Source organism: Paralichthys olivaceus, chromosome 22 (assembly GCF_024713975.1).
Source record: "Paralichthys olivaceus isolate ysfri-2021 chromosome 22, ASM2471397v2, whole genome shotgun sequence".
Taxonomy (NCBI): Eukaryota; Metazoa; Chordata; class Actinopteri; order Pleuronectiformes; family Paralichthyidae; genus Paralichthys; species Paralichthys olivaceus.
In genome coordinates this window covers 1,154,929-1,169,790 of record NC_091114.1, presented here as the reverse complement: position 1 = coordinate 1,169,790, position 14,862 = coordinate 1,154,929, and the positions used below count along the sequence as shown (strand labels likewise).

At 39.2% G+C, this 14,862-nt stretch overlaps 1 long non-coding RNA gene across 2 annotated transcripts; it reads left to right on the top strand.

Annotated features, from left to right (window-relative positions):
- The first annotated feature begins 346 nt into the window (after positions 1-346).
- LOC138406691 (uncharacterized) lies at positions 347-3,933 on the top strand. Of its 2 annotated transcripts, XR_011240026.1 has the most exons (3): positions 347-1,513; positions 2,330-2,531; positions 2,644-3,933. It is a non-coding gene; the product is annotated as an uncharacterized lncRNA (long non-coding RNA). The 2 variants fall into 2 exon arrangements; XR_011240025.1 differs by lacking the exon at positions 347-1,513 and having other exon boundaries at positions 1,534-2,531.
- Positions 3,934-14,862: the final 10,929 nt, after the last annotated feature.

Sequence of the window (14,862 nt, the reverse complement as noted above, 5' to 3'; positions counted from 1 at the left end):
TTCATTTGGTCTAGAGACTAACCTCAGTCTCAGACAGGGATCACTGTAGCTATCAGTGCAACATGTGTATAGTAGCCGCCTAGCTCAGGATTTGTGTATGCTCCGCAGTGATGTGCATCATATAGAAGTCAACCTGATAAACCCCCAGGGGCCGCCATGTTGTGCAGTTATAAAAATTGCCATGGAAACGGTTGCTTCTTAAAATCTTCTTTGATGATTGATGTGGGGGCAACAATCAAAGGGATTGCTGGCCTGCAAATCCTTATCAAATCCAATCAAAGAACCAAAAACTCTAGACATTAAAGGATATTTCTTTGGTCCTCTGAACTACCAAACATAAATAACAAGTTCCCTTGCTTCAAGTTATTAGCTTGTGAAAATAACAGACCGTCAACTGAGAAGACCACAGTCCTCATTAGTGAAGACAACAATCCTGCCTACGGAGACAACCGCTGATTTGTTCAGTAAAAATTCATCAAGAAGACACTGCTCTCATAACTACAAATCCCCCTTTACCAAAATGGACATCCTATTTATAATTTATGTTATAATCACTCCTCAGTTTGCAGTGCAGATTAAAGGTACATAGTGACATTCATATGTGACACAGTGTAATGAACAGAAATTTTACTACACGGACATGTCACATTATTGATGCCATCATGGAAGCACTTGCTGCCGGCTCTGCTGCTTACGTTCATGCTCCAGTAGCAGATGACGAGCATCTCGACTAAAGTGGCGAACTTGGTGAACTCCGTGGTGGTGATGAAGATAACGTTACACCGGCCGTATTTTCAAGAAATATTTTCGTACGTTGGAGTGAAAGATTCTTCCTACCAGATTAAGTGCCTGTTATGCCTACAGAGAGTGACTGAAATATTGGCATTCAAAAACTCCCCGTCCAACCTGAAGAAGCACATCGAGATAGGTTAAATACATTTTCATTCAATGAAGCCATAATGTCATGTTGGGACCTGGTATCTGTGAACCATAGTTGGGCCTACATGTGTAGTCAAAAGCCTGACCGCATGTCTCCTTTGCTCTGGAGACAAAGGAGAGCTTCCAGAACTCAGTCTCCCAGGGTTCTTCATCTTCACATATAGGTGGTAAAACTGCTCCTGAAGACAACTCTCAACCACTATTGGTCACTGTGTGCCCCATGACCCATGAGGTCACAAGGCCAATATAAGCCGAGTTTCCTAGCTCTCTTCTCTGTTCTGCCTCTTCCCCTGCTGACCGCTCCTGGTGGAGTAGGTTCTGGCCCTGCTCTCCCAGCCAGGGAGACTTCCTCCCTACACAAGCTCCTCAACTTCCAGCAGGCCTGCCTGGAGCAGACTGCTAAAACCTTCCAAAGGCAGTGACGCGAGAGCCTGCCTAAGAACTTCAGCACAATTGGCCACGACACAAGGTCTGACCAGCAGATGCACAACAGGAGCCACAAACCAACAAGACCACTTCACTCGACTTCAAACAGCACATCCAAAAAGGAACTTTCCCTCTTTTTCATGGACGGGTAACACAACTGGGCTCTATTATTACGCTAGGCTAAGCAAAGGACTGTTTAGTCCTATTTCTATTTCATGTGATGTTTATAAGTTTGAATTGTGTTGTTGTGATATTTGGTACTATGTTATTCGAAAGTTAATGTTAGTTCTGTTATACTGATCAGTTTCTTTGCATGCATCTAACTACTTTCTTTAACCTGGCACCAACACCTCACAAACTCATTTCCACAAACTTAACACATACATGTGATCTCAGCCACATGGTCTCAAAACTCCATCTTCATTAATGTTGCATAAGTGTGAATTTTGCCAACCTCTACACTGTCAAGAATTCCATATCCTTCAACTTTGCTAGCTATTGATGTGGTAATTTTGGTTATAGTTATTTATTTAATTATTAATCAGAGTTCCAAATTTGTAGTGAGTAAGTCTTATTTCTTAAATTGGCTATCTTTTCCCTTCCTTTGAAGGGTGGTGCCCCGATTTATCCTTTATCAGTTTAATATTAATATTTTTAATATTAATATTTAATATTTCTCTGATAGCCACATTTATTGAATGCCCAAAAGCACACCATTTAATGGTGCCCCGCATGAAGGAAAGTACATAATCGTACCCCGCGCAAGGGAAAGTACATAATCACAACATTTTTGGTGCTCTGTGTGAGGCAAAGTCATGAATAATAACATTATTTTGACTCCTCGTGGAGCACAGCACAACAGTCAACGTTATTTAAGTGATCGCTACTGATGACGGGCTCTCCATCTCCTCTTTAGTCGCATCCATTTTTTTCGCCTAAATATTGATTTATCCTCACCCAAAAGGCAGAGCATATTCTCCAGTCCCTGCAAAGGCTTTGTTCTCACATGTGAACTGGTCCACGCACCTCTCCAGCCAGCCACATCAGATGAAGCTTCAGAGAGACTGCATGGAGAGGACACTGTGATGGGAGAATCTCCAAGAGTAGTCACACCACTGGGGCTGTGAGGTGGCCACTTTTCCTCCTGTGGATGACTGCTCTTCAGGGTAGGACAATTTCTCTTCCAGGAGTCTTTGGAGCTATTATATATGGATTGTTGGACAGAGCTGGAATTAATGATACTGCGGCTTAATTGTTAATTTCTTCTTTGTTCCACAGGCACAGCAGCAGTGCAGTACGGCTAATCTCCAATTGGGACATGATGTTGCAACTTATCACCTAACTAATACTATTTCCAATAATGTGACTATGCCACGGAAATAATTCAGAGAAGAAAGGAGTACGCGGGAATTAAGAAAGTTTTAAAAGAGAGAGGAATCCGTTTCTAGACACCTATGGCCAGAATGAGGATACACTGGGACACCGGCCCATGGCCATGGCAACAGGTAGGAAACAAAGAGGACACCGAAACACGAGCAAAACATAAACTACAGAAATACCGAGGAATGGACAAATAAAGTATGTAAGTGCATCTAAATGAATAAGTAAGTGAAAGATAACACATGTTAGACACTGAAGACAAGTAGTCTAAGAGATTGTATATAGGTCTTCAGTCTTCACTGTTAGGACTGATCGGACGCTGTATGTGTGAGCTATAATGATTACTTCGTTCCCAAAACACAGGCTCTCTAGTGGTTCCAAGAGTCTGTAAGAGTAGAGCAGGAGGTAGAACTTTTAGCTATCAGGCTCCTCTCCTATGGAACCAGCTCCCAATCTGGGTTCGGGAGGCAGACACTGTCCCAGCATTTAAAGTAAAACTAAAAACCTTCCTCTTTGACAAAGCCTATAGTTAGGGCTGGATCAGGTGAGTCCTGAACCATCCCTTAGTTGTGCTGCTATAGGTTTAGACTGCTGGGGGAACTCCCATTATGCACTGAGCACTTCATCACTTCCCTCTGTCTCTCTGTCTCTCTGCCCCCCCACACCTGTTTATTTATTTATTTATTTATTTTAACATGTCATCATGTCAAAGTGTCACTTTGTCCTCCCATAGTCCCTCTGGCTCTTCTCTCTATATCATTTCAGATAACTCCGGCACCGGGACTGCAGGACAACAACGACTACCATCACCATTGTCATCATTTATTACAATAACTCAGTAATTGATTAATATATATAATCCTGTTGTAGATCACTACATTGTTATTTTTATAGTCAGCCTTGATACTGATGGTGCCAAATTGTTCCCGGTCTCTCTCTCTCCACCTCATCTCTCTCTTCTCTCCCCCTCTTTCCACCCATCTCTCCTTTCCTCCCCCCTTACTTTTCTTTCCTCACCCCAACTGGTCGAGGCAGATGACCGCCCACATTGAGCTTGGTTCTGCCAGAGGTTTCTCCCTGTTAATGAGGGAGTTTTTCCTCCCCACAGTGCTTGCTCATTGTGGGAACTGTTGGGTTTCTCTACGTTAATATTGTTTTAAGGTCTTGACTTTTAAATGTAAAGTGCCTTGAGATAATGTAAAATATGAATTGGCGCTATATAAAAAAAATTGAATTGAATTGAATTGAATTAATGAGACAGATGCTCAAGAGAATCTGGATAACAAGAATGGACCTCACTAAGGAGGGGCCCCCATATTTCATCTGAATTTCACCTCAACTCACGGGGGAAACGTGGGGGGCAAGTGCCTACTGTTGTTTTCTTAGTTCGATTTTTTTTTTATTGCTGAGTTGCTCAATGTTCTTTGGGCTATTGTTTGTTCTCATGGTATATAATATATATATATATATATATATATATATATATATATATATATATATATATATCATGGAGTATAATGCCATTTTCCAAAGCTATAAATGAACAGCATATCGTGAGTGTCGTTAAATGTTAATGGGTTAAATAATCCAAAAAAGGACTAAGATAATTTTGAAAATGAGAAAACTTAAGGCTCAAGTTATCTTCATGCAGGAAACACACCTTTCCCAGGAAGAGCATGAAAAGCTGAAGAAATTTGGTTTTAGAAACACCTATTACAGTACTTGTAAACAAAGCAACAAAAGAGGTGTGGCAATACTTATACAAAACTCAACTAAATTTGAATGTCTAAAAGAAATCAAGGATACAGAAGGACAATATATTATAGTGAAGGGGAAACTAGAGGAAGAGATGGTTACGTTAATTAATGTATATGCCCCTCCAGAGAGTACTAAACAATTCTTTAAATCATTATTCCCAGTCATGGCCTTAAAATCTGAAGGTATAGTGATATGTGCTGGTGATTTTAATATGATAATGGAACATAGGGTAGACACAACAAGTATAAAAAGAAATAAGACACATATATCTAAATTTGTAAACATGTCGTTGAAGGAACATGGACTGTTTGATGTATGGCGTGAACTGCATCCGAAGGAAAAAGACTATACACATTACTCTACTTTATATAACACCCCTCGCCCGGGGAGTAACTCAATGTAGAACCGCCACTGCCCTTAAGAAAGGTAGATTGCCACCCTCATGTAATGAAGCAATCATATCTGTAATCCCCAAGGAGGGTAAAGACGCAGAATATTGTAACAATTACAGACCCATTTCTATGCTCAATGTAGATTACAACATATACACATCCATTATAGCAAGGAGATATCAGAATTTCATGACAGAATTAATTGACGAGGACCAAACTGGATTTACTACAGGACGACAAACATTAGATAACATAAGAAGGACCCTGCAAATAGTAAACTCGATACAAATGAAGGAAACTAAGGCTATATTGCTGAGTCTTGATGGCGAAAAGGCTTTTGATGGCGTAAATTGGATATTTGTATATTTAACATTAGAATGTTTTGGATTTAACAAAGAAGCCATTAAATGCATCAATACAATATACCAGAATGCTATAGCTAGAATAAAAATGAATGGTAGTCTAACAAAAAGCATAAAGCTACAGAGGGGAACACGCCAAGGATGTTGCCTGTCCCCTCTCCTCTTTGACTTATACATTGAACCTCTGGCGCAGGCTATAAGACAGTGTGAGGAAATAAAGGGAATACATATTAAAAAACCAAAACATGTAATAAGTCTGTTTGCAGACAATGTAATAATATATTTAGAAAGACCTGATACAAACCTAACACATTTAAGTATATAAGTATATACGGAGACCACTCATTATATAAAACAAATGTGAATAAAACACAGATTCTGGCTTTTAATTATACCCCTTCCCAAGAAATTACAAATGCTTATAAATGGAAATGGAACTCAGAAAGCATAAAATATCTTGGGGTAACCCTAACAAAACAGATAAGCCATCTTCAGAAGATAAATCCAGCCATTGTGATCAGATTCATATACAAATTAAGAGGATATTGAGAGATGGTCAACCATATCACTGGAGGTCAGTTCAAAGATTGACATTATTAAAATGAACATTTTCCTGATGCTGTTGTATTTCTTCCAATCCCTTACTGTCAAGATACAGTTAGAAAGATTTAAAACCTGGGACAAAATGATATCGAGGTTCATTTGGAGTGGTAAAAAACCAAGAATAAAATATAGCACGCTACAACTGGCTAAGAATCGGGGGGGATTCCCATGGCACTCCCAAATTTAAAGGATTATTATGAGGCAGCACAACTTGGTCAAGTGGTGTGACAAGCATTATAACTCCAAATGGAAAGAGATTGAGATGAGGGTGGCTAGCAAACCAGTGCAATCCCTTTTGGGCAACATTACATTGCTAAAAACTACTAAAAGGTTCAATAGATCCAATAACCTCCCACACACTGACTATCTGGGCTGATTTCAATAAAAGGCATAGATTGGAAAAGAAAGTGAGATTGTTGAGCTGGATTGCATATGATGAAAGATTCAAGCCAAACTTGAGTGACCTGACATACAGAAACTGGGAGAGGAAGGGAATCACTGCCATGTGTACAATACTAAAGAATGGAAACATAATGTCTTTTCAGGACCTTAGAGAAATGTATGGATTAAAAAATTAGGATTTTTTTTAGATAACTACAGCTAAGGGATTATATTATAAGGGAAATAGGGAGCGCAAAAATATTAAACGGAGTGATAGATGTACTAATGCGAGTATATAATGGGTCAAAAATCAAGGTGGTATCTGTGTTATATCAAAACCTCAGAGACTGTACGAGTGCTTCAACTGATTACATTAGGGCTAGATGGGAGACAGAGCTGGTCCTGCAGTCAGGCCCCGTGTTCAGCCAGGCAGGGCCTCACAACCAGACACAGGTTAGGTACTAACTATAGGTTAGAGAGCGATTCAGAGGAACTTTATCAATACCTGTATCAAGAAAGATACTTATTAATGGAGGAGGTCGTAATTCATGATTACTCAGAGTAGTGAACCTGACTGAGTATAGAGACTTATTATAATGGCCCAGTAAAGTATATGAGTTGCTTATGGACGAGGCAGTTATGTGATCCTGTAAGATAACTATAGAATAGATTTTTTTATTTGTATCTGAAAGAACATAGTTCCAAAGAAATCAGGTGTAATCATGACAGTGGATGTATAGTATATAGTATATAGAAGCATAGGAAGTGTCCATATCTCCATTTAGCTCAAAATCACAGTGAAAAAATATCACAACAAAACAGCTTCTAAATAAAAGTATTAGATTCTTGTGTAACCCAGGTTAAAAACCTGTATTAAAAACAATAAATTAGTTGATTGAATGAAGAAAAGTGAAATTCATGGTGGAAAAATCAATTCATTAATACTACGTTTTGGTTAATAATAAAAAACAGATGTTTATCTAAAAGGAGAGATAGAACCATAATAAAATTTATTTAGAGAGTTTATAGAGATTTATTTATAGAGAGTTTTAGTTTGAAGGAGACGGGTTGGAGACGGTCTGTCACCCAATCAGAAAAGAAGCCCCGCCCATTGAGCTGATCGGAGCAGGTTCACTTCCTCTGAAGTTGCCGGGAAGAGAGAGAGCAAGGCGCATTAAACAGACACTCACCATAGGAAGATAAAACAAGAAAAGTGGATCAGACTCGGAAAAGCTGCCGAAGAAATCTCCCGGGACGACCAGGACCTGTGTGAGCACAGTCGGAGGAACCTCTCGGGAAGAGAAACGCATCGGTGAGCGGCCGTCTTGATGTGCTAAAGGCTAATAGCTAATGCAACGAGTTAAACCGTTAGCATAGGAGCTAACATCAGAGCACTAGCTCCGGTGCTGATTGGCGCGAGAGAGACACACTACGACACACCACACATTAATGCTGAAGCCCTGATCCGACATTTTAAAGGTGCATTGTGAGACATTTGTTTGCTCCTTTGTTGCACATAGAGCTGTATTATGTGTGTGTTTAGCACCTTATTTATGCATTCTAAGCTCATCCAGCCATATTTTATTAGCTGTGCACATTACATATTTTTCTTTCTAGATGATTGATATTGTTTTATGTGCTAATTACGATGTAAAGAGCACAGGATATTTTGATACTGTTGATTTGGAGTGAGGAAGATTATTTCAATAACATAATGTGATATTTCGAGTGTTGCTTATTTTATTACTGAACATTGTGATAGCATGTTGCAACAGTAATTGAGTAAAATTGTTATTCTCTATTAGGCCTGGGACGATAACAAATTTTGCTGGACGATATATTGTCCCACGAATTATTGCCGATAAACGATATTATTGTCAACATGATAATATATCATAATAATGCACACCCTTTCAAATACAATAAACTTTTATTTTTCAGTGATTTTTTTACCATCGTAATTGTAATTTCAGGAATGTTGAAATATCCTAAATAAATAAAACAAACAAAGAATAAAATGGACTCTCAGTCTCTGTTAGCAAAAACAGCACTCAAATATAAAACCACACACAACCAAGACAATAAATAAAATGGCTTATCAAGTCTCGATTAACAAAATTGCACTTCAATAAATACTGAACATTTAGGCCGTTTGTGACATGTATTTTCTCGCAGGCAATTCGTTTTGTCTGTCTGTCAAACGTTTGCAGCATCTCTCTCAATGCTGGCTTTTCAACTGTACTAAAGGGCAGCATTTCTTTTGCGATGCAGCGAACTACCATTTTTGCTCCATTTATATTAACTTTGTCGACCAAACGCCTCAGTGAGTCTTGACTTTCGGGACGAAGGCTCTGCATCTTGAGGTGCACTTTTTTTTCCCCAGCTGGGAACACTGGGTCGGGTGGTTGTGCTTTAGGTGGGCATGCGAGTTTGTTGTGTTGCTTTTTTTTGTTGCCACCACTTTTGAACTGGCTCGTCCGTGTTGATGGGCTCACCTTGCTCATTCGGTTATTACAGATGTGGTAGAAAGTAGGGCTGGGGCGACGCGTCGACGTCATCGATTACGTCGACGCAAAAAATAAGTCGACGCAAAAACTGTACGTAGATGCGTCGTCCGACCAAAACAAAAAATGGCGGCAGCGAGTAGCGGCAGCAGCAACGCCAGTGAGTCAGCTGAAGCTGAACTCAGCAAAAAAAGAACACGTATTTCGAAGGTATGGGACTATTTTACAGTGAAAGGGAGCGACTCTGTTGTTTGTCGTCTTTGTAAAATGGAAATGGCCTATCATAAAAGCACGACGGCTATGCACCAGCACCTCAAAAGGCGGCATCCAGGAGCAGCTTGTGCAGATGAAAAAACACAGTAAGTTTTAAGTAACTTTTTTTTCTTTTCTTGTTTGTTTTGTTGTACATATTATATTACGCAATGAGTCGTCACATTTTAATACCGTATTATAACATTAAACATCATAACGTACCCTGTCATTCATCCAAACACCCCCACGTACACATGCACGCACACCCACTCACTCACATACACACCCTCCTCAAACTCAAAACTGATATAAGCTGCTCTTTGTTTTGTTGGTTTTTATTTCTGAATTTTGTTTTTGTTTTTTGTTTTTTTTGTCTGCCTGCTTTGTTTTGCACTTAAGTCCTGTACTACATACATTGTTGTTTTGTAATTTCTTTTTTGTAATTTTCATTTTGTAATTGGTCACTGTCATGCCGTGACAGCTCAACTACACACATAGGATTTGTTTACTTGCTGATTTAAACGATGGTAATAGACAGTATGATTAGGATATATTAAAATCCTACTATTATTATTATTATTTGTATTATTTATATATAATTAATATTTTTTTAAATTATTTTTATTAATCTGTGCGCTGTGTGTGTGATTTACAGTGGTATGAAAAGGTTTGGGCACCCCTGATCATTTTCAAGATTTTCCTTTATGTATCATTGGTTGTTCGGAACAGCAATTTCAATTAAATATATCATATAGCAGACAAACATAGTGATATTTTAGAAGTGAAATGAAGTTTATAGGATTTACAGAAAGTGTGCAATAATTACTTAAACAAAAGTAGGCAGGTGCATAAATTTGGGCACCCCAACAGAAAAATTACATCAATATTTAGTAGATCCTCCTTGTGCAGAAATAACAGCCTCTAAACGCTTCCTATAGCTTCCAATGAGGGTCTGGATTCTGGTTGAAGGTATTTTTGACCATTCTTCTTTACAAAACATCTCCAGTTCAGTCAGGTTTGATGGTTTCCGAGCATGGACAGCCTGCTTTAAAACAGACCACAGATTTTCAATGATATTCAGGTCTGGGGACTGAGATGACCATTCCAGAACGTTGTACTTGTTCCTCTGCATGAATGCTTTGGTAGAATTTGAGCAGTATTTAGGGTCGTTGTCTTGTTGAAGTATCCAGCCCCGGCGCAACTTCAACTTTGTCACTGATTCTTGAACATTGTTCGCAAGAATTTGCTGATACTGACTGGAATCCATGCGACCTTCAACTTTAACAAGATTGCCAGTACCTGCACTGGCCACACAGCCCCACAGCATGATGGAACCACCACCAAATTTAACTGTGGGTAGCAAGTGTTTGTCTTGGAATGCTGTGTTCTTCTTCCGCCATGCATACCGCCCCTTGTTATGTCCAAATAACTCAATTTTAGTTTCATCAGTCCACAGCACCTTATTCCAAAATGAAGCTGGCTTGTCCAAATGTGCTTTAGCATACCTCAAGCGACTCTTTTTGTGGCATGGGCGCAGAAAAGGCTTCTGCCGCATTACTCTCCCATACAGCATCTCCTTGTGCAAAGTGCTCTGAATAGTTGAACGATGCACAGTGACACCATCTGCAGCAAGATCATGTTGTAGGTCTTTGGAGCTGGTCTGTGGGTTGAGTTTGACTGTTCTCAACATCCTTCGCCTCTGCTTATCTGAGATTTTTCTTGGCCTGCCACTACGGGCCTTAACTAGAACTGTGCCTGTGGTCTTCCATTTCCTCACTATGTTCCTCACAGTGGAAACTGACAGCTGAAATCTCTGAGCTAGCTTTTTGTATCCTTCCCCTAAACCATGATGTTGAACAATCTTTGTTTTCAGGTCATTTGACAGTTGTTTTGAGGCTCCCATGTTGCCAGTCTTCAGAGAAGATGCAAAGGGGAGAACAACTTGCAACTGGCCACCTTAAATTCCCTTTCTCATGATTGGCTTCACCTGTGTATGTAGGTCAAGGGTCAATGAGCTTACCAAACACATTTAGTGTTCCAATAATTAGTGCTAAAGGTATTCAAATCAATAAAACAACAAGGGTGCCCAAATTTATGCACCTGCCAACTTTTGTTTAAGTAATTATTGCACACTTTCTGTAAATCCTATAAACTTCATTTCACTTCTTAAATATCACTGTGTTTGTCTGCTATATGATATATTTAATTGAAATTGCTGTCCAACGATACATAAAGGAAAATCTTGAAAATGATCAGGGGTGCCCAAACTTTTTCATACCTCTGTATGTTTTCAGGAATAAGCAGAAAAGTGTGGAGGACTACTTTCAGAAGAAAAAACAACCCCCTGCACCCCCCAGGAGGCTGCTGTACTGACTGAGAGCGTCCTATCTATGATTGTGAAAGACATGAGGCCACTTGCTATGGTGGTATCAGATTGCACTACTGTATTCATTACTTGAATTTTATTTTGGAATTTGTAATTAAGAGCAATAAAAATGTATTGGAATGAATAAATTTGTGTTTTTTCATTGAGATACATAAATTAGCATATGTAAATTGCTATATAGGTCAAATTATGGGAAAATAATCGCTAATCGAATCGAATCGAAATTGAATCGAATTTAAAAATTAATCATTAGATTAATCGATGCATCGAAAAAATATTTGCTAGATTAATCGATTAGAAAAATAATTGTTTTGCCCAGCCCTAGTAGAAAGACATTTTTTTGTACAATGTTTACTTTTTTTAGTACATCAGTTTGGCTGAAATCTGTGGTGCTTCCACCTGCTGAACACAGAATAAACTATAAGTACCAGTCTTGGCTGCTTAACACAGCTCATATTACATGTGTAAAAATTATTGTAGGCTATTGTCTTGTACAGTATCTGTAAATAATCGTGTTTCTCCTCTGTTCCTTAATATCTACAGATATGACAATGATTTCAGCATAAAACATCCTTTAACGTGACTTTTTTCATTTCATTACATGAAGCACTGCAACACCTGATGTCCTCTGAATCCACTGTGGCAGCAGCAACAAGGTGGAGATCGGCAGCTTCAGGCTGGTCAACATGTTAATAATATTGAGTCAATTTCTATATCCATTATGGTTGGTAAAATTAACACTGTTATCACAACAATGTTCATCTTTTACTTTCTGATTTGATAAACTTTAGATAAAAAGTCTTTTCTTTTTTGCCATAAGAGACAGAACACGGTCAGCACAGCTGTGTCCCTCAGGTTCGTCCGTCCCTAATAAAATGACAGGAAACATAAAAGTATGGCATTATTGCCGAGATAAGTGTTACTTTCAAACAAAGTCTATGTCCTTATATTCTGTGGATATTCAACTATGTATTTGAATATGGTTTGGGATTAAACAGTGTACTACAATGAATGTGCAGTATGGAGTTCTTTCACATTAAAAGTATTGCATTTATAATGTAATGCATCATGTGCAATCATTTGCTTTAATTGTTAGTAAGTTATGAAAACAGGTCTATACCTGGTAGGTAAACTGTTCATTCACAAATAAAGTCCAGCTCAACAAGTTTCACACTGCAGCAGCTGCACTAACGTTATTTCTGAACCAATAATCTAATAAAACATTATTACTGAAGTTACCCACAGTAACGTTGTCAAGCCAAATAGGTTGGGGAGCTGAACAACTTTACATAACGTTAAATATCTAACTTGGTGGAGCTCATTCACTAAACACACAGTCGCCTTCAGTTTAAAAGATTTATCACCATAAACTCTAACGCTCCTCTCTCAGCTGTGTGAACCGCTTCATGTCATGCCGCTCCAGTTAGCATTGCCATTACTGCTGGTATGTTGCCTGGAGGTTAGCGGAGCTAAGCTAACCAGCCAGGTACAGAGACAATGATACCTGCTCATCACTACTGACACGTAAATAAAAGGCAGTACTTTACACACCACAGACACTTCTCCGTCAGGACAATCAGCCGAACAACAAACAATAATATTCACATGTGAGTGAAAACTCCTCCCCAGACCCGGTCGCGTTCGGTGACAGGGATTAGCCTGTTAGCTCAGGTGAAGCCGAGCAGACCACAGGCTAACAGCCAGAGTGACGAGCTAACAGTGAAGTCACGTGTCAATCAAGTGATAATTATTCACAATTTCAAACCTCTGTATTATCTAAACGCGGGAGTAAGAAAAAAATCGCGCATGCACATGGCAATAAATCGAAGCCGGAAAAATTATCGAGTTCATTTTAATTTATCGTGCGATTAATTGATTTATTGATTATCGGACCAGGCCTATTCTCTATTGATAAAGAGTTTATGTAGATTTAACATGATTAATGTACTATAATTCATTTTTTGAGATTTGAGAAAATTAAGATGAATGCTCTGATCCAACTTATCGTAGGTCAGGTTTTTTGATGGACCCATTTTTGACCTACCTGGATGTTGGAGCCAGTCAAAGTTTGATGGCGAGCCAGACCCTGGAGGATACTTAGAGATACTACGCCGTGGAACCTGAATCCTTTTACACTTTACATACACACACACACACACACACCATCCACGCAACAGTGCGGTGGGACTGATTTTCCACCTTCACGGTGTTGACTGAACAGTGACTGAAAACAGGTGAACTGAACTTTAGAAAAAATGCAGCTGCAAAACTTTATTTTATTTTTTATTTTCTATACTTACCCGGGTAAGAGTTGTGATAATTTGTGTGATTGATGTTTTTATTCATCCTTCCCATCCTGTAATAAATAGGGAAGCGTATACTCCTGCGTCATCGTTTGATCAATCCTGGGCTCCATAGTCGATCTTAGAACTTCTGATTTCACTGGTTATTGAACCTAGTTACTATTTTTCAGTACTATTCTCTTTTCCTCTCAGAAGGGTTACACTTGTTTAGTTTTATTTCATAATACATGATAATATTGGATCATTCATTTGTATTTATCAGCATGTAAGCTTGTTGCTTACTTTGGAGGAGATGGACGACAAAGAGTTGTTGGACATGGTCTGGGCAGTGGTCAACAAATTGTCAGAGGGCACAAATAACCATCCACTTCCTCAAGATGTCCCTGCTCAGGAATGGCATGACTTGTTCAACTGGACTGGTTCTGATGAGGACCCCCCCCCCCCCCCAATAGCATCACCTCTCAGCTTGGAGCAGCATCCTCCTGAAACCCAATGGTGAACTGGCTGCTGCCATAAACTACCAGCAAGTGTCCTGCAGTCAGGCCCCGTGTTCAGCCAGGCAGGGCCTCACATCCAGACACAGGTAAGGTACTAACTATAGGTTAGAGAGCGATTCAGAGGAACTTTATCAATACCTGTATCAAGAAAGATACTTATTAATGGAGGATGGGGTAATTCATGAGTACTCAGAGTAGTGAACCTGACCAAGTATAGAAACGTTTACATTGGTAGAAACCTCCCGTTTGGCACAAAGAAATTCTTCTTTCATTAAATTGTAAAAACTGTGCATGATTGATTTCTTCTGTGGTTGATTAAAGAATCAGTGGTGTCAGTGATAGTGCTGTGCTTTAGAGTTCTGGGAAACACCACAGAGCAACTACAGGTTACAGATATTATTCATCTTTGGTTCATCATGTTCAGGAGGACAATATTAAGATCAGGACAGAGATTATACAAGGCTGGGTTAGGTATAAATGTGTGTGGTGGTGGTTTTAACTCTCTGACACCAAGGGGACAGATGACACAGAGGATGCAGGTTGTCTTATCTCTTATTTTGTGTCTGTTCTTGTCTCCAGTTCAACAATGTGCCATCAGGGAAGCTGACCAAACACCTGGAGGTGAGGCTGGCTCCTGTTGGATTATTGTAAGTATCACACACATTAATGCAAACACACA